The 22,953-nt window shown below is 46.1% G+C and overlaps 1 pseudogene; it reads left to right on the plus strand.

Moving 5' to 3' along the window:
• The first annotated feature begins 393 nt into the window (after positions 1–393).
• LOC141469413 (TRPM8 channel-associated factor 2-like) lies at positions 394–15,465 on the plus strand (annotated as a pseudogene).
• Positions 15,466–22,953: the final 7,488 nt, after the last annotated feature.

The following is a 22,953-nucleotide window of genomic DNA, read 5'->3' on the forward strand; positions in this document are numbered from 1 at the left end:
TTCTGGCTATTTCCGTGTAAACCACCTCTACCAGGCAAGTTCCTAGTAGGCTTCCTGGAGCCTCTGTCACTCTCCCTCTCCAAATAAACTATTAATGGGAAAGTGAGCACCTTTATTTCCCTGTCCTCTTCCATAAGGCATAGCAGAATTTGTTGGAACAGTCACTTTCTTTTTCTCCATCATCATCATATATTTGTCACATCTGTTTAAATGGTAAATGGCGTGATAAGAAAGCCAAGCAAGCAAAAAAAAAACATAATCCCAAATGACTGAAAAAGTTGTGTCCACAGAGCTGCTTCCAGTGAGTTTCCCATTTGCTTGGAGTTCCTACTAGACAACCCAGAAGTGACCCTGCAGAATTGTTACAGCTTTATTGCTGAACCAATGTAATGAATGTTGGTCTTCTCTCCACCAAGTAAGTGACCTGAAGATGAAACCCTCTGCCACCTATGACCTGTTAGTGGATGGTGTTGGGCCATGGGACTTCACTGGCAATTTTTTTCCTTGTGAGCTGCTACTTGTTGGAGAGGATGCCTACCCCATGCTTGTGAGCTCTAAGAAGCAGGTTCTGATTGCTGTTTCACAGTATGGGAAGGGCCAGATGGTGGCTGTTTCCCATGAGGGAATCTTGAAGGACTCCCAAGTTTTCCCATTTCCTCAGAAATGCTGTGGAGTGGCTCAGGCCTTCCCCTGAGGCCCTGGTTGGGGTCCATCCTCATTTGGATTCCCTCTCCCAGCTGCTGATCAGGGCTGGCACCAAAGTACAGGCTGGGGCAGAGCTCAGTCCCTCCCTGGGCGTGTACTGATGGATGCCTATGACAGCACGCAGGCAAAAGACTTGGTTGGCTTTGTAAAGGGGGGTGGAAGGCTGCTCATTGGTGGCCAGGCCTGGCACTGGGCTAATCAACATGGCAAGGAGAAGGTTCTGTTTGAATTTCCTGGCAACCAGGTAACGAGCGTGGCTGGCGTGTACGTCACAGGAAATGCGGTAGAGAAAGACATCTTCAAAGTTGCCAAGAATATTTCCAAGATTCCCTTAATTGTCCCGTGAGTATCTGAACTGCTCTCTGTTTAAACAACTGATCAGGTTATGCAGGTGAGGTGTTTATAGAAGATTCTTGAGGTGAGAGATGAGGGTGATGCCGAATGCTGGTTCTTTAATAGCCAGGATGGGATGCAACTGTTGTCTTCTAATTTAAGGGGGACCTTCCTGCTGTTTGCAGCTGGAAAGAATGGTGTCTTTGACTGCTTCCAGGGAAGTTGGACCATGCCCGGGGAATTCATTCAAGGGGAAGGAAACAAGGGGAGCCATCTTTTAGAGCAGTCTGTCTGATCGAGTGTGCAGACACAGCAACACAGAGGCAACAGGAGTAATTCCTTTCCTTCTCCCCAGATGTGTATGATCAGGGCAACTTTCCTACAGTTCAAAACTAGGTTGGAGATGGAGCACCAGGTCAGCCCTCTGGGCCAGGCTCTGGCTGGCAGCTGCTAAACCTGTTTAACCTGTTACTTGCAGAAATTCACCTTCAGGTGAAACCCAGGGGCTGGTGCTGGTGTGCCACCTCCCTTCTCAGCTTCTGACATGGGCTGTGGACAGGAAATCTTGGTGCTCCCAGTTCATTTGGGATTCCAGCCTGGTCCCTTGGGTACTGGAGCCGCAGATGTAAAGCTCAGGGCTGCTATGACTCGTATTGCACAGCAGACCAGGCAGGCAGCAGTGTCCTGGGCATTGCTCTGCTGTCTTCCTCCACCTCCCCTTGCCAGCAGGTGTGCCAGGCATACCTCACCCCACTTTCTGCTGAGTTACACAAGGCAGAGCAGGTTCTCCAAGGAACACGAGTGCTGCTGTGCTTCCTCTGTGTGGCAGCTTCATTTCACTGCAGTGCAAGCTGCAACAATTACAATAAAATTCCCTGCAAGTCTTTCCTTAGTAGCCTTTTCCTTGTGCATATGTAATACTACATTTCTGTTATTTTCAGACAAAATAATTGGATTTGATAGTCTCTGGATGCCAAATTTGTTTCCCAAAAAAGGTAGTAGAAAGCTGTTGAATTCAGCGAAGTGCTTGGACACAGCTAACAAATTAAGTTACTAAATTAAAATTTGCTGATTGATTCTTGTTCCCACCTGCAGTGCACGGGCATGTTCCCACTGCCTCATGTGCAGTGCATGGAAGAGAGAGAGTGGTGGAGAACCCAGCAGAGAGACTTTACATAGAAATTAACAAGACTTTAAATGGTAACTTTGTGAATTACACCTTGTTTAGGGTGCTTTTGTGGTGGTCTTCTTTGGATCCAGAGCCCCAGAGAAATGTGGATACCTAATTTCCATACAACACAACAGCTTTGTGCATCTGGGCCTTCCCGCTGGTCTTTGCTTAACCCACAGAGGATCAGACTGCGCTTTAAGGCAGGTGCTGTGCTATATGCATGGGCATATACTCTGTGTGATAAAGGGTCTCAGTAAAGTCATAACCAAAGGAGAGCTGCAGATTTAATTCCTGTCCTATGGGCATGCAGAATGGCAGCATCATTTACTCTTATTGAGTTGTCTGCAATGGCCACGTAACAACAGATTATTTCCAGGTGTTGGGAGAAAACTGTGTTTTGCTTAGGAGAAAGTGTAAACAAAGCAAATGAGAATAATTCAACATGTGTTTCTCCACAGTGACATACAGGAGTTATATGGAAATAGCAGAGATAAGAGGGCCTTGCACAGTATAATCTCTTTATATTGTGGAGACCAACAGTTCCCTTAAGAAGGCAGCACAGCCGACAGCCCAGCTGAAGTGCCTCTACACGAATGCACGCAGCATGGGCAACAAACAGGAGGAGTTGGAAGCTACCGTGCTGCTGGAAAGCTATGATATAGTGGCCATCACTGAAACCTGGTGGGATGAATCCTACAACTGGAGTATGGCTATTGAGGGCTACAAGCTGTTCAGAAGGGACAGGTGAGGAAGGAGGAGTGGAGGTGTTGCTCTCTATGTTAAGGAATGGATAGAGTGTGAGGAGATGTCCCCAAAGCCCTCCTTGGGGTCAGAATAAGAGAGAGTTGAGAGCTTGTGGGTGAGGATTAAGGGGCAGGCCAATATGAGAGATAGTGTTGTGGGTGTTTATTACAGGCCACCTGATCAGGATGGGGAAGTTGATGAGGCCTTTTACAGTCAGCTTAAAGTAGCCTCACAATCGCAGGCCTTGGTTCTCGTGGGGGACTTCAATCACCCTGATATCTGCTGGGAATGCTACACTGCCAGGCGTCTACATTCCAGGAGGTTCCTCCAGTGTGTTGATGATAACTTCTTAACTCAGCTGGTGGAGGAGCCAACGAAGAGCGAAGCACTACTGGATCTAGTGCTGACAAACAAAGAGGGACTGGTGGAGGACATGAACGTTGGGGGCAAACTTGGTTGCAGTGACCATGAAAAGATAGAGTTCAGGATCGTGGGCAGTACGCGCAAAACAACAAGTAGGACTGAAACCTTGGATTTCAGGAGGGCTAACTTCGACCTCTCCAAGAAACTGCTTGGAGAAATCCCATGGGATAGGGCTCTGGAAGGTAGGGGGGCTCAAGAGAGCTGGTCGATATTCAGAATCACAGAATCACATGGGGTTGGAAGGGACCTCCGGAGATCATGTAGTCCAACCCCCCTGCCAAAGCAGGTCCACCCAGAGCAGGTTGCACAGGAACGTGTCCAGGTGGGTTTTGAATGTCTCCAGAGAAGGAGACTCCACCACCTCTCTGGGCAGCCTATTCCAGGGCTCTGCCACCCTCAAAGTAAAGAAGTTCCTCCTCATGTTTAGGTGGAACTTCTTATATTCAAGTTTATGCCCATTTCCTCTTGTCCTGTCACTGGGCACCACTGAAAAAATCACAGAATCACAGAATCTTCATGGTTGGAAGGGACCTTTGAGATCATTGAGTCCAATCACAAAAAAAAGAAACCCCAAACCAAACAGATACAAACAAATAGACACAAACCAACAATCTCGGGGACTAGAGCATGCCCTGAAGTGTCATGTCTACATGTTTCTTAAATACCTCCAGGGATGGTGACTCCACCACCTCCCTGGGCAGGTTGTTCCAGTGCCTGTCCACTCTCTCAGTAAAGTAATTCTTCCTAATCTAATATAATCCTCCCCTGCTGCAACTTAAGACCATTTCCTCTGGTCCTGTGCGCCATCCTCTTGACACCCACCCTTTAAGTATTTATCAGATCCTTCCTCAGTCTAAAAAAGACTCAAATCTCTCAGCCTTTCCTCATAAGAGAGAGGCTCCAGGCCCCTCATCATCTTTGTAGCCCTCTGCTGTACCCTCTCCAGCAGTTGCCTGTTCTTCTTGAACTGGGGAGCCCAGAACCGGACACAGTACTCCAGATGGGGACTCACCAGGGCAGAGTAGAGGGGGGAGGATAACCTCCCTCGACCTGCTGGTCACACTCTTCCTGATGTACCCCAGGATGCCATTGGCCTTCTTGGCCGCAAGGGCACATTGTTGGCTCATGATCATCCTACTGTCCACCAGGACTCCCAGGTCTTTCTCCTCAGATCTGCTCTCCAGCAGGTCAGCCCCCAACCTGTACTGGTGCAGGGGGTTGGTTGTTCCTCCCCAGGTGCAGCACCCTACATTTGCCCTTGTTGAATTTCATCAGGTTCCTCTCTGCCCAACTCTCCAGCCTGTCCAGTTCTCACTGTATGGCGGCACAGGTGGACCTGCTTTGGCAGGGGGATCGGACTAGATGATCTCCAGAGGTCCCTTCCAAACCCATATTATTCTGTGATTCTGTAATTGGTAATGTGTTAATGCCCTGATTCATCGTCTAGGAACTCATTATTTGTCTAGCTGTGTGTCTGCCTGTCCATCTGGCCTAGCTGTTCTTTTCTTCTTCAACAGTGGCAGAGGCTGGGAGAAGACACAGAGAAATCTTTTGGGCTTGCCTAGTTGATAATGACGAGGGTGGGGTAAACGGAGAAAGTTTCTGTCAGAGGGGATGTGCCAATTCCCATATAATTTGCAGTTTAAACCTGCAGTTTAAAAAATATGAAAGGTCTTATGATTCTTGAGTTTCTGCAATGCATTTAGATTTTCCAGCTGCTCTTCAAAGTCAGAGGTCTAGAAACTTTCTTTTGACCTCTTCTTCTCCCTTTTTTAAAATGAGTTCTGAGATTCTTACACATTTACTTGGCTGCAAAACCTGAGGCTTTAAAGGGGGAAAAATAGGTATTGATGGATTTATTTTTTTTAACTGGAAGAACTGGCAACATGATTTACTAGGATGAAGGAGAAAGAAGAGGCAGGTAATGGACAAGGTGGCCTTTTGTGGAAAGGATTCTGGGATGAGGACTAGCTTTGGACCTCTTTTGGTTTTGCAGGCACCAGGCCCCCCTCGGCCTTGATACTGGGTGTCTCCTGCGCGGTGTGTCGCAGCTGGATGTGGTGACGGGGAGTACCCTCCATCTTGCTGGTGCATGTTGTACGCTCCTTCCCGCTCTGCCTGGGCAGCTCACACCGCTGCCTCTTAGCTGCAGCACGCTGTGGCAGAGGCCATGTTGTGGTGGCAACCCACGAGAGCCAGCTGTTCTCTCCAAAGCCGGCCAGGTTCATGCACAACGCTGTCCGCTGGCTGGATGCTGGGAGAAAGGGGCTGGTGGGTGTGGATGCCAGCCTGAAGAAACTGTATAGCCTCCTTTCTCAGGAAGAGGTGAAGTCACAGGTGTCACAGCTGACATCAACCTGTACTGCTGCTCTTCTTACAGCAACAGAGAGGTGGAGAGGGTTCACACCTTCATGGCAGAGGGAGGTGGCCTACAGGTTGAAGGCCAGACCTGGTACTGGGCTCCCCAGAACCATAGCAAAGCTGCTGTGGCAAAATATCCTGGCAACAAAATCCTCAACTGCTTTGGGTTGAGCATCCTGGGGCAGAGCGTCTGGGCAGCCAAACACCCAGCCCTGGGGCCTGGGGAGCACTACTACTTCCACAAGGCGCTCGTTCTCTTCAACAGGCATGTACACAAGCATGAGGAGCTCCAGGCCGCCTCGAAGGACTGGCTGCAAAGGCTAGCACAAGACTGCACTGCCTTTCTGCACATCCCAGCCTACGACTGGGATGACAAGGACAAGGACATAGGGTGTATCATCAGCAAGTTCGCAGATGACACCAAGTTAAGCAGGAGTGTTGATTCCCAGGAGGATAGGGAATCTCTACAGAGAGACCTAGATAGATTGGATCATTGGGCCAAAATCAATGGCATGAGTTTCAACAAGGGCAAGTGCCAGGTTCTGCACTTGGGCCACAACAACCCCGAGCAGCGCTACAGGCTTGGGGAAGAGTGGCGGAAAGCTGCCTGGAAGAAAGAGACCTGGGGGTTCTAATTGACAAGCGGCTGAATATGAGCCGGCAGTGTGCCCAGGTGGCCAAGAAAGCCAACGGCATCCTGGCTTGTATTAGAAATAGCGTGGCCAGCAGAGTAGGGAGGTGATTGTGCCCCTGTACTCGGCACCGGTGAGGCCACTCTGGAGTATTGTGTCCAGTTTTGGGCACCTCAATCCAAGAGAGATATCGAGGTGCTGGAGCGGGTGCAGAGGAGGGCAACGAAGCTGGTGAAGGGCCTGGAAAACAAATCATATGAAGAGCGGTTGAAGGAGCTGGGACTGTTTAGTTTGAGGAAGAGGAGGCTGAGGGGAGACCTCATCACTCTCTACAACTACTTGAAAGGACACTGTAGAGAGGTTGGTGCTGGTCTCTTCACACAGGTAATTAATGACAGAACAAGAGGGAATGGCTTCAAGCTCCAGCAGGGTAGATTTAGACTGAACATTAGGAAAGAATTTTTCACAGAAAGAGTGGTCGGGCATTGGAACAGGCTGCCCAGGGAGGTGGTTGAGTCACCATCCCTGGATGTGTTTAAGAGACGTTTAGATGTGGTGTTGGGGGATATGATATAGGGAAGAACTTTGTAGTGTAGGGTAGATGGTTGGACTCGATGATCCCAAGGGTCTCTTCCAACCTGGATGATTCTATGATTCTATGATTCTATGACTGCCCTGCTTATGCCTTGGTCCACTGTATCCTGACCAAAGTACTTCAGAGAAGTGGGATCCCACACGGCAGCAGGCACTGCCCTGTCAAGAGCAACACCAAAGAGGCAGTCCTTCTCTGCGTGGCAACCGAGCTGTCCCTCACCATGACAGACAGTGCAGCCCTGGTGCAGAAATCTGCTGCTGGGGTCTGTGCCCTCCCTACCACTGTGGAAATTGATGGCACAAACCCAGGTGAGTATATGTCCCTTCCTCTTGAGGCATCCTGTTGCTGGGATCAATGGGGCACCCATCCTCAGCGTGCACGTGTCTGGGTATGTCTGAACATGAGGACAGATGTACAATTTCACTGTGGGCTTGTGAGGAGGCTGGCCTCGGTAGTGGCAGACAGGCTCCTTTTGTGGTCAACCCTGATTTCAGTTCTCTGAAACACCCTGTGAAAGTCTTGCTTCCTTGCTGTTCATGCACAGGCACTTGGGGGAGAAGAACCACCTAACAGAGTCACCTCAGAGTACTAGGCAGAGGAGACTTGCATTTCCATGGGAAGACTGTCTAGAAACATGCTGAATTGTAGTGGTATGGTAGGGTACCCATCTTACAGTTACACCTAGTATAGGACAGTCCTTTTAGGCTTTCTTATAACTTCAGTCAGCTAGAAATGAGAATTCCTGCAGGCCCCAGCTTGTGCTGGGCCAGTCAGTAAGGAAAAATGTGATGTAACTGTCAGTCAGTTATTTAGGAAATGTTTTAGGACCATTATGGCTTCAACAGTGTTTAATACCACCACGGTGTGCACCTCTTATGAGGCCTTTAGGGTAAGAGGATCTGAGGAGAGGGGAGAGGGGGAGGTGTTGGGGTTTTGGTTTCTTTTTTTTCTTATTCTTATTTTTAAAAGATACTAGTAAACACATTTAAACTTGGCATTTCCAGAAGTTCAAACTTGGATGGGCTTGCTTGCTAATGGCGTGATGATCTTCTTCATGCTGCTACCCTATTGCTTTAAAACTGTATTTCTGACAAGTTGGGTAAAACCTGAGACAGTTCTGTGACTGTAGAGCAACGAAAAAGAAAAAGATGGGAGTATGCTTCTATTGCAGCTTAAAATCTCCAGAATCCACAAAGTCAGGCTGAAATGCCTGACTGTTGAGGACTGTGTTCTCCCACCTTTAGGTAAGACAGCCTGGAGGAGTATGGGACTCTACCTCCCTGAAGGGCACACAGCAGTTATAACATTCCCTTGCCTGGTGGTCAGTGCTGGTCTGAAGGTAAACTCTCTCTAGTTTGGCTTCTGCTTACACGGATGTATTTGTCAGGTGAGCACTCAAAAATAGCTTGCAAGAAGGTTTTGCTGCCTTTTCAGTCCTCTCTTACTGCTGCCACCCTGTGGCACTTTCAATGCATTGTCATAATTTTTCACGTTTCCCACACTCTTCTGTTGCATTCCTCTTATTTCTGTGTGCTGGGAAGATAACTGAGTATGACTGCTGCCTGAAGGCAGCTGTATTTGTTTTGTTAACGTGCAAAGAGAACTGATCAAGGTGAATTTCATGCCCAAAATAAGTACTTGAGCCCCTCTATGCACCCAACTTAGTTCTGTCTCTCTAGATCTCTCATAAGGTACTTTCACAGTGCTGTCACTATTGCTCATGTAGATATATTCAGATCAGATATAAACTAGTTACTTGGGATTTTGTTCGCTGCAAAGTATGAAGCAGATAAATGCTTACCCGCTTGGATATTTTTGCAGTGAGCTCCCTGCAGCTGAAATGCAAAGTTAACTCAGGTGTTTCTGTCTGATCCTGTAGCCACATGCTGTCTGTTTTACTGGTAATAGGACCAAGGAAGAGACACAGTTAAAGAAGCCAGCAGTAATCACATCTCTCCTACTCATATGTCACAGGATGTGACTGATGCTGGTGAATGGTGAAGGAATGATCAATGCAAGCACAGTGCAGTGAAAGAAGTCCTGCAGTACCTTGAACTGCTGGTGAAGGATGTAGTTGATCCAGTAATAATGGGAGTATTGCTGTAACACTACTTGAGACGGGGATAGCACTGAACTTCACCAGCTTTTTTCATTGTATTTGCTGCTTCTGGTCATTACAGGCTGAAAGCCTAGGCTGGGTGCCAGAGCCCTGGAACAGGCTGCCCAGGAAGGTCATGGAGTCCCCTTCTCTGGAGATTTTCAAGACCCGCCTGGATGCAGTCCTGAGTGATGTGCTCTGGGCAATCCTGCTTTGGCAGGGGAGTTGGACTGAATGATCTCTAGAGGTCCCTTCCAACTCTGACAATTCCGTGATTCCGTGTGCATGTCCTGGAAAGGCAGTGCTGCAACAGATGACTCTGAGTGTTGTGGTCAGTCTGCCAGGTCGGTCTTCCAGGTCACACTCAGAGACCTTTGACCAGCTGTTCCTACCCTTCTGTTTGCCAGGTGCAGATTGGGTGTCACATGGATGACCTTTCTCACACCAGAGAGCTGAAGCGAGCCCCAGTAGTAATACGTACCTGTGATATTGCCTGCCAGAAACAGTCTATTTCCTGCCTCTGGGGTGGCCTCACTTACATCATAGTACCACCAAGGAGCATCCCGGGGAAAGTGCCCATCACAGTAGAAGGGCAGTCAGAGCTCCTTTCTTCAGGCTTGGTAGGTTTGTTTACCTTGGTGCCTTTTTCCTTAGTGCTGCTATCTCTGCGACTGAAAGGAATGTCTTAGAAATCCCTGGGTTTAGGAATACCCAGATTTAGTTTCCCTGCTTTGTTGTCTTCTGGGATTCTGGGTATGTCACTTAGTCACTTTGTGCCTGCTACATGGCAGGAGGTAGATAAGGGAGCTGTCACAAAATAGGCAGAATTTGTCCAAACTGACATTTCTTGAGGTTGGAGTTGTCATTTCTGATGGAAACTGTTGTGTTGGAGGGAGACTGGCTGACCTCTGCCACAACAAAGCTTGCATTGCACTCTGCCTGCTTTACTGTGTCCCTGTATGGGAATCTCCAGTCCCTACAGTAAATCCCTCTGCTGAATTTCCCATGTTTTCCATCAGTTTCTCTTCCTGTATACAATTTCTTCTTGCTCTTCTGTCAAACTAAGCAAAACCAGGGTTGTTATATAAATTGCAAATATCTGATGGAGAAGAAGAAATGAGATCATCAAGGGACGCTGGAGAAACCTGGTGCTTCTTGTTCTCGGATGGGAAACAGGGATCTGTTCTTGCTATGTTACTGCTCTGGTATATGCCAGTCCTCTCTTTCTGTCTCCCATCCATTAAAGAGCCTGAGGAGACTTCCCAAGCACAGGATGGGGATTAAGTAGTTAACAGCCACCACCCCTAGTCTCACAACTAACACATACTGTTTTCCAAGACAATTTCTTGACTGTGGTCTATTTCTCCATCTTGACCTCTAGGAGCATGCTTAAAAGTCAGACCTGTGTTTAACTTATTTTCTATGTTGTTGATGTAGGGGAGACCTGTGAAAGCCAGTGGAAGACCTGTATCAGGCACTACTCTGCTCCCTGGGCAGAACTTGCTGTTGACAATCTCATCCTGACAGTGCCATCTGACAGCATCCACCACATGGAGAACTCAGAGCCACTGCTGACCTTCTGGAATCAGATCATGGCGGCAATAAGCAAATTGGCATCCATACCAACAAAATTCCCAAGGCCAGAGAGGATTGTAACAGATGTCCAGATCTCATTCAGTAGGTACACTGTCATATGGCCTTCTCAAGGGGTTAAGAGGCAAAGTGGCCTCTAGCAGCAACGTCTGTTCCTTCAAGGCTATTTTGCTAAAACCAGACTGGGAACATACGTAAGGTGTCAAATGACTGCGACCCTTGCATAATTGTGAGCTATTCTGTCAGGATGGAAACATGGTAAGGTGGGGCTTAAAAAAAAATGTATTGACCCTTTCAGATGCCTCCCTTCTGGCAAAACTTAGCTGTTCTGCTGCCTGGGCATGTTAAGATGCAGAGCTACTGACTGCAGTGGCTTTGACTCACATGTAGTTACTCATTCTCCCTCCTGAACGCACTGTAGAGTCAGTACAGCTGGCAGATGGTGACCTGATTCCTGTTTTTCCCTGCCTCAACCACAGGACTGTTCTCACGCATTCAGTGACAGTTTTTAAACCTGTGTGTGCCTACCTGCTGGAGAGGGGCCGCACATGGGTTACTGTGGGTAAGGCTTAGCCTGAGAAGACGTGTGCCTGAGATGATGGCAGAAGCAGAATCAGTATCACTGTCAAAGCCCATGAGTTTATAGTTTTGCAGCTGATGCTCCCCCCCCCAGCTTTTCAAGTTGAGAACTGAGTGCATTTGATCTAGAGTCAAATTAGATGGTAAACATGAAACTTTGCAATACAAGTTTTGTTCATTTGTTTTTCAAAATAGACTGGCTAAATTCATCATCCCACAATGAGACAAGGACTTGGCATGAACCCTGATGTCCTAACCCTTTCCTAAGCCACATGGAAAGAATTTGTTGCACATCTTGGGAGTGCGAAGTTCTGCTATCCTGAGCAAATGCCAGTTGAAAAGGTTATGATCTGCAGACACAAATTTCCCTTCAGTTTTGGGCGGACTAAACAGTTTCACTCACATTTCTGGACCTGAACTTCTTGGGTGCCAGTGGCTGCTATCATCCCTGCATGCATGCATCCCTCTTATTAAAAAAGAGGGACCTCAAGATCTTAAATAGTTCCTGCAGGAAGGGCGTTGCCGTTCATGTTCTCCAACTTGGGTTGTCTGCAAGCTTAGTGATCAAAGACGGCTGTGTAGTCTCTCTACATAGTGAGTGTAAAGGGCTGCTTATCCCCTCCTACAGTAGGTGTTTGAGTTTGGAGATGTGACTCTTCTATGAAATTTTGGGAATCTTGAGAAGGACAAATCAGGGACGAAGACACCAAGGAGACATGAGCAAAATCCCTTGCAGTGCAAGATTCTTGCCTAGCATGATGCTGGGACGTTGTTTATAGTATAGCTATCTTTTGAGGTTTAGAACAGGCTTAAGCCTGGCAAGCTTTGCAGCACTTAAGCATGACAACCTGTGACTTCCGTGTGTCTCATCCACACTGATGACTAGTGGAGTATAGACCTGCAGTATCCACACTCTTAACATAGGAAGACTCAAGCTCTGCCAGGATGCTGAATCACATTATTGCATGATTTGGTGGCATTATCTCTGCTCAGTTTGTGAGAGTTCAGGTGTATCCTGGACAATGGTCAGGCTTTTTCCCTCATCCTAAAGTCTCAACCTCAGTCCAACCATGAGTGTATGCTTATAGGATCACAGAATCATAGAATTGTCTAGGTTGGAAGGGATCTATAAGATCTTAGAGTCCAACCATTACCCTAACGCTGCCAAAACCACCATTAAACCATGTCCCTCAGCAGCATGTCTACCTGTCTTTTAAATACTTCCAGGGATGGTGATTCCACCACTTCCAAGGGAAGTCAGTCAAAACGGTGCTTAACTGATAGTTCAGTACTACCTTTACATTGCTTATTTGACTATTTGTTAGGGTGAAACTTGTACTGTTTCCTTATCTCACAAAATTGTCATTTATGGCAATACATTGTGAGATGGAGGAAAAGCACTAGAGAAATGAAAAATACAGTCATTTATGTCTAAAGAGGCACTGGAGTGAGCACTTTCGTGTTGGTACCTGTCTTTCCTGCAGGCTGGATGCATGCTGGCTACCCCAGCATGGGCCACCTGGATTCAGTGAAGGAGATGTTAGACATGAAGCACATGCAAACTACTGGTCTTTGGGGTCCTGTCCATGAGCTGGGACACAATCAACAGCAGAAAGCATGGGAGTTTCCCCCTCATGCCACAGAGGCCACCTGCAACCTCTGGTCTGTTTATGTCATGAGAACGTGCTGGGAATTCCCAGGCATCAGGCACATCAGGCACTTAGGTCACAGTGTCCGGAGGCAAGGATAAGAGAGTATCTGAAGAAAGGCACTAAAGGACTGGGAGATGTGAACTGCTCTGGAGACATACCTGCAGGTAACTGGGAAAAGCAGGTGTATTCTTAGTAGTCAGTGAAGCCTGTGTTCAGAAGGATGCCTCTGCAGCCTGATGACTGTAGCTGTCATGGCTTGAAGTGTTTGCTTATAATCTGGGTTTATCTTGGGTCCAGAAAGCACTCTTTCTATACAGAGAGTGTTTATTGCTGATTTTTCCTGCAAACCTTCCTTTGCTAGACTTGGGCTTAGCCACTCAGGACAGAGCTTAGTTCAATATACTAATCTTTTTGCCTAGGAGAGAAACAGGAACTGCTTCTTGTTATACAGCATGGGAAAGGGATGATGAAATTTAGGCCCAGCTTTTTAATCTGCTGCACATTTTCTGTGGGACATTGGGCTAGTTGGTAAAATAAACCTCTTGGCATTGTAAAGTGTCTAGAAGAGCCAGGCTCTAGTAGTATCCTGGTGAGTTACATGACTAGGCTTCTCTTTACATAGCAAAGAGCAGGGTTTTCATATCAGCCGATGCTCTGAGTAGAGCCAGTGTAGTCCATCAAGTGCAAGGAGACGGGTTCAGCTTATCCTCTTGCACGTGTAGCTGGATCCCTCACTGTGGGTGAGACTCTAAATCATGAACCCTGTCCTAAATTAAAGTGCGTTCTTTTCGGAAGGATGTGAGAGAGATTTTTCCCTTCCCCCTTTCCCTTTCTTCCCTGTAGCAACTAGTAGTCTAATGGAGAGAGCACTCAACATTTTACCTGGGAACTTTATGGTGAATATCCATTATGATGGCTTAAGCTACTGCCTGTTGTGTTGCCCTCAGCCCCCTTCTCTAGGAGCTCTCACATCTTATATGAACAACAAAATATTTACTGGAGGAGTATTGATCCTGAATTTTCCACATCCCAGAGGACTGCCTGAATCATCAAGCTGAAAAGTCAACCTCTGTTTTCTCTGGTGCAACGAATATCAAAATATACAGAGTGGAACAGTTTCAAAAGGGGAAATTAAAATTTTCCCCACACTACCTTACTAGTAGTGTAAGGCCACTCAGTGCTGGCCTCTGCCGCACTGCCTCACCCACACCCTATGGGCTGGGATCTCCTATCTGGCTACTGACAGGACTGCTGAGATAAATGTGACATGAAAGAACAATTACAATTCTGTCTGTATTACAGCTATTTTTTTTTTTTTTTCTATGGAATGGTTTCTGTGTTCCTTTGAGCCCCACATTTGGCTGTGCCATTTAGATGCTTTTCACATTCCTTCAATCCAGGAAGGCTTGAGCATTGGTCTTCAGGCCTTTTTAGGTCCAGCTCCTGTATGGTTCTTACATTTTTGTGGCAGGACGGTCTTGCCATTGCCTGATGGAGTATACCATCTCTCAGAGTTCAGCCTGGTTACCCATTTACCGCCCCAGAGTTGTCACTAAGCCTGTAACACAGATCCTGCAAAAAAAGAGTATAAAACAATTAGAAAACTAGTTCATTGGCCCAATGCATTTACAGATTGAATGGAACAACAAAATTCCTGTCTGTACTGTTTTGTCTCCACATCCTTACTGCTTGCTTTGGAGTAAAGTCAGAGACCTCCCAGGTTCTGTCTAGACTAGGAAAAAGTAGTACTTGCAGCATGCTCCAAAGCACTGGTTCCCCAAGTTGTCCAGGATGTCCCACAGTTCGCTCCTACAAGTACCTGTGTTTTCTTCCCATAGAAAACTGGTGGCAGGGGAGGGAACAGACAAGTAGGAACACTGTGGACATTGTGACAAGGGGTTGTGAATTGTCTGGGATGCATTCTGCAGTTCAGACATAACCTAATGGTGTGGAGCCTCCTCCAGTATAAGTTGGCTTACTGCCTTTGACCTGGCACAAGACCAGACCACTTCACGTCCCACCTTCCAGTCAGCCTCCTCATGACTCTCCAACCTTCTCACAAAAGCATACTGCCTAGTCCTTAGTTAGTCTCAGCACCAGAAGTTTCCGTATCAATTGGGGACTATGAGGAGTAAATAACCTCCTGTTATTCTTCTGTACTCTAGTGCTGTAAATTATGCTCTGAAGCCTGAAAGTTGGATGCCTTCATCTAACTTTACATTTATTCTAAAAGACACTGCAGGAACCTATGGAATTTTCTACTGCTTGTAACACAGGAATAACGGCAGTGAAATGAGAAGTTCCTTGTTTTTACACTGTATTCTTTCCTTCAGTTGCAGGAAGGGTTTGGTTGGAACCCCTTCACCCAGCTCTTCTCTGACTACCAGAAAATGTCCACCATCCCAAAAGACAACCCTTCCAAGATGAACTTGTGGGCACAGAATTTTTCTCAGCAGGTGAACAAGAACCTGGCTCCTTTTTTTACAGCATAAGGTTGGCCTATCAAGAAAGAGCTGTCTGTGGAACTGTCCTCTTTACCCAGCTGGGAACGGGACCCAATGAGATCTTATAGACCATGAAGGAAAAAATATCACCAGCTCTAAATGCAGCCTGAAATATTTAGGCATACATAGTAAAACAATTCAAAATTGCACTAACTCAAATTAATGTCACCCTCAGAATGATGTCTGTTCTCATCCATAAAATAAAAAAAAAAAAAGCAATGTAGCATAAATCAGAGAAAAGCTTGGCAGAAAGGCCAAACTGAGATTGTAGCAATAAAACTAAAACAAGAAAACATTATCATAGAATGGTTTGGTTTGGGAGAGACCTTAAAAGATCATCTGGTTCCAACCCCCCCTGCCATGGGCAGGGACATCTCCCACTAGACTGGGTTGCTCAAAGCCCCATCCAGCCTGGTCTTGAACACTTACAGGAATGGGGCATCCACAGCTTCCCTGTGCAACCTGTTTCAGTGCCTCACCACCCTCAGAGTATAGAATTTCTTCCTAATATCTAATCTAAATATACCCTCTTTCAGTTTAAAATTGTTGCCCCTTGTCCTAATTGCTACACTCCCTGATGTGCACCCCTTTAGGTGCTAGAAGGCTGCTATAAGGTCCCCCCAGAGCCTTCTCTTCTCCAGGCTGAACAACCCCAACTCAGCTTGTCTTCATAGGCAAGGTGCTCCAGCCCTCTGATGATTTTCGTGGCCCTCCTCTGGACCTGCTCCAACAGGTCCATGTCCTTCTTATGTTGGGGGCCCCAGAGCTCCAGGTGGAGTGTCACAAGGGCGGAGCAGAGGAGCAGAACTGCTGGCCCTCAACCTGCTGGCCGCACTTCCTTTGATGCAGGCCAAGATGTGGTTGGCGCTCTGGGCTGCAAGCCCACATAGCCAGCTCACGTTGGGCTTGTCATTAAGCGACAACCCAAGTCCTTCTCCTCAGGGCTGGTCTCAATCCATTCTCCGCCCAGCCTGTATTTGTGCTTGGGATTGCTGCGACCCACATGCAGGACCTTGCACTTGGCCTTGTTGAACTTCATGAGGTTTGCACAGGCCCCCCTCTCAAGCCTGTCACAGAGACAGCCTGCAAAATAACATGAAGCATTTAATAATTTCTGTGAAAATGTAGTTTAAGCAGCAGTCAGAGAGCAGCATGCAGTCTGGGAAAATCCTAGGACTCACCCGAGACTGACTTGAGCAGGAGCTGAAGTGGGAAAAAGGAATAGATTAGGATGCCACATTGACCTTAGCAGAAATGAAACCAGAAACAGATGATTTTCGTGCTCTGATAAAGTAAGAACAAATGGGTTCACTGGTGAGGTTTTCAAATTACACATAGACTTACTGGCTTCATTTTTACAGTCAACTTGTTTTTAGTGGAAAGTTGCCTGCTATTGCTATATACTCTCTTCTGCTAGTAGGGAGCTGGAAGCCCAACGAAGACCTGACAATGACTTCCTTTTATTGTCAGGCTAATGGTGATTTCACCAGTAGGTAAAGTGTTAGATTTGCTAAGACACTTGGAGAAACACACAGAGGCACAATACCACTTCAAGAGAAAATGTGACATAAAATTCCAATGATTCTGTCAATTTTATTAACTACTTCTGTTAGCAAACTATTTTCAAACATGGCTTTTTCTTCTGTTGGTGGTAAAGAACTCAGTGGCATTGAATGAGCTGCTGATTTAATAACAGGTTCTGCTCCTTTTGGTTTCCCAAAATTTAGTTAGACAACTAGAGAAATTTATGCTATTTGTATTGATTATTTTAGCATTTGATTCTCCAATAGAAGCTGTAGGAAGTAATCCATAAATGAAGCATAGCTAAAATGGGATTCATCTGCCCTGGTTTAGGCCTCCAAAAGTTAGCCTTCTCAATCTGAGCTGCTCACCCAAGACTTCCTTTAGGGCCAATGCAGAGAAACAGGCACCTGCAGAAGGCAATTAATCCTCTAAGACAGCAAAGAGGGTTTGCCCTTTGCAGGTCTCTATTTTTCTCTAAGGTTGGTTAGATGAATCATCCCCTTAGCATGAAAGGAAGAGAATTCTGAGGTATGGCAGTGACATATATGATTTTTTTGATCACCTTCCTCACCTGTCTATGTGCACCTGTCTTGGGGACTTGAAGACTCTTCCCACTCAATCTTGCATAGTGCAAGATATGCACTTGCAATCATATGCAATCTTGCGTACTGACATATAACAATGTCAGTAATAGGAAAGCTGAATGTATCATGAAAATGGGGAATGATGGCTGGAGAGGATGGATGACTGAAAGTGGCACTTGAAAACATGCAATATGAGTTGGTTACTGTCAGAGCTCAGCAGAAGTTGGATTTCCATTACAGAGCAGTGAGGTGCTAGGGGTCCAGAGAGTTCTGTGGGACTAGAGCGGTGGGATAAAAAAAAAAAACTTGCTGAGTGATTTAATACTTGATATCTTAAGGCTACAGAAGAGAAGGCGGCTGTTGCAGGGGAAGAGATTTTGGACAGTTGGATGGAACTGTGGAGACTGCAAGCTATGTGAGTGAACTGAAGTTTGAATGGGCCACAGTATTCTCTAAATAAAACTCTTCTGGAATACAGGAACGGCTCTTTTCTTTGAGAAAATACAGTTCCTTTTGCATAATATTTTTTGAAACAATTTTGTTTGGTGTAAACACTGCATCACGCAGTGGTTCCCCTTTAGAGCAGTTCCATCTTTGGTGCCTCCTGCCCTGGGATACAAATACAGGATAGTAAAGGGAGGAGCCAGTGACAGACTTACAGAGTTGCCTTTAAAAAAAACATTATCAACAACTTTTAATAAAGTCCATAGGCATTTTCTGTTTGCAAGTTACAGCTCTTCTGAAGATGAGCTGCCTTCAGTTAAGCCTAAAGAGACACTGCTGAAGATGTAAGCATTATTTTTAGACACTACCATTTGCCTGGTTCATATGTTTGAACTAAACAAGAGCACAGTATCTAATTCTAAATCCTCTGAAATCAATGGAGGTCTGCTATACAGAGAGCATCAAGTAGCCTTTGGGTCAGAACTGAAGCTGAACCAATTCAGTCAGCCAGTTAAAAAATGCAGTTCCCCTTTTTTCACCTTCGTCTTGCTGTTCTGTTCCGCAGTTACATGGGATTTTGCTTTGTCCAATAGCTCTGCTCACGGACCACCATCATTTGCTTCTGACCTTTTTAACATCCTCTGTATTTCCTCCTGAGTTGCTTTGTTAAATATAATCTCTTTTTATCAATCTAATGGTCAACATCACTGCTGTCTGGGGCTGTGTGCCTTCTCTATTGTTTAAGAAAAAACATTTAGGATAAAAAGAATTCTACATGGGAACTAGAGAATATGAAACACTATAATGCAAGTAAAATATATCGCAAGCGTTAGAGGTTTATTTTTGTGCATGTGTTACAGCAGACACCCTTTTTTTCCCCCCATCAAAACACTTTGCTTAATGTAGGGCTTATGAGACTTTCTACATATGTGAAATCATAGCTTTAAATTGTGCCGTCTAAGATGCTTTTTTCCTCCCAAGATAAAACTCATTCAGTGTATAGCAGTGCCGTGCTTTGGCCTCAGACGGCAACAAAGAACCATGCCGCAGCCGTTCTCTCGCCCCCCCCCGGCCGCGAGGGGAGAATGGGAAGAAAAAGGCAAATCTCATGGGTTGAGACAAAGGCAGTTTCACAGACCAGCAAAGGGAACAAGAAAACAACATCAATAACACGGATAGAGGAATATACGAACACGATTCCGATACCACCGCTCACCCACCGGATCCGAGAAACCCCAGCCCCCTCCCAAGCAGCGACTTCCTGCCCCCCCCCCCCCCCCCTCCCGGCAGGGAATTCCTGTGTTCCTGCTAGATCCTAGAATTAACCCTGTCCCCGCCAGAACCAGAACAAGCAGAGATGGACAATCAGACAGTATTAAAGTGGAATGGCACCCTTAAATCTGACGGTCTTACTTTTTGCAACTTAAATAATATTGGTTTAGCATTCCTATACATTTTTGTATGTATCTAGATGCATAAAGGCAACTAAGTGTGAATATAATTAGACATGGGATTTGTTACATATGTGTATATGCTTTCCCAATTCAATATTGTTCAGTTATGAACAGTGCAGTCATTATTCTATTTTAGATTTGTCCGCCTTAGTATGAAACATGAAATTGTTGTAGTAAGTTAAGAGAGAGAAAATAAGTGACTTAATCATCAAGTATAATGGATGTAAGAGCAATTTTACTATATGTGTAGACATGTACTTTATTAGATAGGAAATAGCCATCTATGATCTTTCATTATTAAGATATTGGTAACTTATTTCCATAAAGTCACTTAATTGACTTAATTCAAGATATGTGGACATTTTCAGATCAGGCATACTTGGCATTTATCACTCTGTAGGGAAATGTATAGATCTGGCTTATTTTCATGAATTATTCCTCGTTCTCCACTATGATAATCCAGATTCAACCATGCAGATGTAGGACCTTGAAAGTGGGAACTTTATTATGACTGTGAATTCAGAAAAAAAAAATCATAAAACTGAGAAGAAACTGTTCTGATCACTGATGCACTGAAGAAAAGGTCCCTTGTGGGACTGCTTCCGAGGCAAAGCACTACATTGGATACGCAGGCTGTGGCAAAGGCACTGGCTCTGTAGTACAGGTTATGTCCAGATCTACTGATAGATCTGCAGCTTATGCAAACCATAGCCAGTTTTAAACTCTCGTGAATTGGAGGATGCTCATCAGTAGTTGCCGTAGCACAGAGCTCTGTAGGAGTTAAGTGCAAGCAGTAGCCTGGCCTGTGCAGGTCGAGAGAGAAACATGCACACTGACAAGAGTTCATTGCAGGCTACAGGGGACTGCAGATGTTTATCCTGTTCCGAGGGAGCTTCCTTACTTACCCTGTAATCATCATACCAAATCAGCATTGTTTTTAGGCTTAAGTTGCCTTTCATAACAGTGAGCATCTGCAAACCATCCCCTCCAAAATAAACAGAGTTCTGCAGAGTATGGAGATTTCATTCTGGTAAATGCCCTCTGTTCTTTGGAAAAGAAACAGTACAGTACAGCTCGGGTGCCATGCCTATTGATAAATCTGTGGGCTTTCATGAAACTGTAACTATCCACAATTTAGATGAGACTTCAGGAGTAGATTAAATGAACTTCATCCTTAAGTATCTGACATTATCTTCCTTGTATGCAATGTTTGCCTATCTTCCTTTTTTGGACCTACCTTTAAAAGGGGGAAAAGTAGGGAACGTGACTGAAACAATGCACTACATAAATTAATACCCGTTACTTCCTGCCTTTGCCTCTACAGTAAAAATTGTCCCCGCTTTATGACACTGGATTAACTCCTACATTGCCAATAATTTAGATAGACTCTGTGCCTGGATAGAACAGCTGGTAATTATTTATACAGAAAAGCCCTTGGTAAAGGAAAAACGCAAAAGAACATCGGTGGCTGTCTGAGAGCTCAAGTGCTTGCAAACCAGAAGCCTTGACTTTATCCTATCGGATAATCAGATAATCATATTGGATTGAGCTCTCCGATTATGCTGTTCCTTCATGGAGCTAACATGTATGTAAGCTACTTTGCTCTTTGGACCCATTACTTCCTCTGGGTCCTAAGAAGGTTCAGGATCACTGCCTTTGAGCTCAATACACTGGCTAACTTGATAATTTCTTTGGGAGTTGCTTGGGGTGTTGAATTCAATGGGCTTTCACTCTCTCCAGGGCTGGGCTCAAAACTATCAAACGTCTGGTGCTTGCTCCCACATCAAAAGTTCAAGGAGGGAAGAGTGGTGCTTGTTCTCACTGTCTCCGGGAATAGCTTTCAGCACAGCAGAAACACTGATTCTCACACTCTCCCTAGTCACTCACAAGTGGCATTCCCCAGGGCTCAGTACTGGGGCCAGTTCTCTTTGTCAGTGATCTTGACCGGGGGACTGGGTGTAAGTTTGCCGACACCACCAAGTTAGGTGGGAGTGTCGATCTGCTTGAGGGTAGAAAAGTATTGCAGAGGGATCTGGACAGGCTGGATCGATGGGCCAGGGCCAACGGGATGTGGTTCGACAGGGCAAAGTGCCAGGTCCTGCCCTTGGGTCACACCAGCCCCATGAATGCTACAGGCTTGAGGAACAGCGGCTGGAGAGCTGCCTGGCAGAAAAGAACCTGGAGGTGTTGGTTGACTGTCAGCTGAATATGAGCCAGCAGCGTGCCCAGGTGGCCAAGAAGGCCAACAGCATCCTGGTCTGTATGAGGAACAGTGTGGTGAGTAGGGCTAGGGAAGTGATCGCATCCCCCTGTACTCAGCACTAGTGAGGCTCCACCTCAAATACTGTGTCCAGTTTTGGGCCCCTCACTACAAGAGACATTGAGATGCTAGAGCGTGTCCAGAGAAGGGCAATGAAGGTGGTGAAGGCTCTGGAGAACAAGTCTTAATGAGGAGCAGCTGAGGGAGCTGGGATTGTTTAGCCTAGAGAAAAGGAGGCTGAGGGGAGACCTTATTGCACTCTACAACTACCTGAAAGGAGGTTGTAGAGAGGTGGGGGTTGATCTATTCTCCCAAGTAAGAGGTGACAGAAGAAGAGGAAATGGCCTCAAGTTGCACCAGGGTAGGTTTAGACTGGATATTAGGAAAAACTTTTACACCGAAAGGTTTATTAAGCATTGGAACAAACTTCCCAGGGAAATGGTTGAGTCAACATCACTGACAGTATTTTAGTGATGGTTTTTGTCAGTGTTAGGTTGATGGTTGGACTACATGATCTCAAAGGTCACTTCCAACCCAGGTAATGCTATGATACTATGCAATGACAGGTGTGACATCATGGGGGGGAACCTTGGAGGTCCCAGATGTGATGTCACAAGGGCACTCAATGACATGCATGATGACACAGGGGACCCGTGCGGTGACATGCAATGATAGCCCAGCTGACACATATGATGTCACGGGGACACACACTGACACACGTCACGACAAGGAGGTGACACACAATGACAAGGGGAGATGGCGGCCACGTGTGATGCCACCAGGGGCGAACACGTCATGATGACATGTGGGATGAAACAGGGAGTGGGATGTGGGAGGTGACATGCAACAACACATGATGCCATGCGATGTGATATGTGACGTGATGGCACATGATGGCATGGAGGAAAAATGGGGAGGAAAAAAGTCAGATGCTCTGTGTGCAAATCAGATGGACTTAAAAATTGGAAGACAAAACGTGCTCTTCTCCTCGCTGAAAAGACAGACAGTTGCAGAGAACAAAGAGCTTTTCACTGCTGTGTCTTGGTAGTGAAACAGAGCCTATTTCTCTCGTGTGGAGCTGTGTGGGCTCCTGTCTTGGCTTTAAGGACAGTCAGTAGTAGTGATGTGCACAGGGTGACTGTACCGTAGGGTTCATCTTTCAATCCATTGGTCCACTCATGGGCCTTGGTGTCATTAGGGCATGCGGGGGATGCCACCTGTTAATCTAGAAGCAGGCTCAGATTTTCAGTAGACATCAAGCCCTGCAAGCAAAACCGGTTACAGTCATTTCCAACAG

Source organism: Numenius arquata, chromosome 10 (genome assembly GCF_964106895.1).
Source record: "Numenius arquata chromosome 10, bNumArq3.hap1.1, whole genome shotgun sequence".
Classification (NCBI taxonomy): domain Eukaryota; kingdom Metazoa; phylum Chordata; class Aves; order Charadriiformes; family Scolopacidae; genus Numenius; species Numenius arquata.